Source organism: Medicago sativa, chromosome 6 (genome assembly GCF_051527215.1).
Source record: "Medicago sativa cultivar Bolivia chromosome 6, Bolivia_mono, whole genome shotgun sequence".
Classification (NCBI taxonomy): Eukaryota; Viridiplantae; Streptophyta; class Magnoliopsida; order Fabales; family Fabaceae; genus Medicago; species Medicago sativa.
Genome location: NC_140754.1, coordinates 19154821 through 19155806, shown reverse-complemented (window position 1 = coordinate 19155806; position 986 = coordinate 19154821). Strand labels below are relative to the sequence as shown.

The 986-nt window shown below is 27.0% G+C and overlaps 1 long non-coding RNA gene across 1 annotated transcript; it reads right to left on the bottom strand.

Moving 5' to 3' along the window:
* Nucleotides 1-446: 446 nt before the first annotated feature.
* LOC146913465 (uncharacterized) lies at nt 447-986 on the bottom strand. The gene is made up of 2 exons (XR_015013597.1): nt 835-986; nt 447-733 (listed from the first exon to the last, which is right to left on the bottom strand). It is a non-coding gene; the product is annotated as an uncharacterized LOC146913465 (long non-coding RNA).

The window sequence follows — 986 nt, the reverse complement described above, 5'->3', positions numbered from 1 at the left end:
AAACAATATATCCTCTTTATATATAGGAATAGATAAACTGAAAATGATAATAACATCGAAATTCAAGAAAAAAGAACCATAGGCTTTCAACATCTGCTCATTAAAAACCTTCATAGGATAGCTCAATGAGATCAAACATGAGTATGATGAAAAAAAATGTAGAGCAACTAAACAACACAATGACAAGAGAATCATAAATCAAAGTCAAAGGGAAATTATTAATGTGCCAATATTATGGCATACAAATATGGTACTCCCTCCGTTCCTTTTTAATTGTCACTTTTAGATAAATTTTTTGTTTCTATTTAACTGTCACTTTCAAAGTTCAATGCAACATTAAACGATGTTTTACCAATATTACCCTTAAATATTTATTGTGGAGAAAGAAACATATGAAATTAAATATTAATTTAATAAGGTCATTATAGTAAAAGTAAAAACAATAGTATCAAAAGTAGTAACATTTATTGATTGTCTTGGTTTGTGTAAAATGTCAAAATGTGACAATTAAAAAGGAACGGAGGTAGGTAGTATACTCTTATAATAATACATTCTTCATCTCGTGGAAGATACTTAGAGCTAAAAGAAGCATAAATCAAAGTGTGCGGAAAATTATTAAAGTAAAATGGTTACGATTAAACACATTTACAAACATTTTTAAAGCACTTCGGAATTTGAGTAAGGAGACACATATTTTTTGGACAATTCCGGTCATGTTTGCAAAGAATATGCACTGTCAAGTCAAATAACAATAAAAGAATGTTGTTAAAGGAATATAAAATATTATATCTAACATAAAGAAGAAAATAAAAAAATAATGTAAAAGTGACTTACTGCCGTTGGTTACCATGAGAAATAGAGAAAGAAACATCATCAAAATATAAACAAAGTTGAGAATTTGAGCCATATTTTTCTTCATGTATGCTTAAAATATGAAAGTTTGGTTTAAACATTTTATAAGTAAAATATAATGCTTTGGTAACATT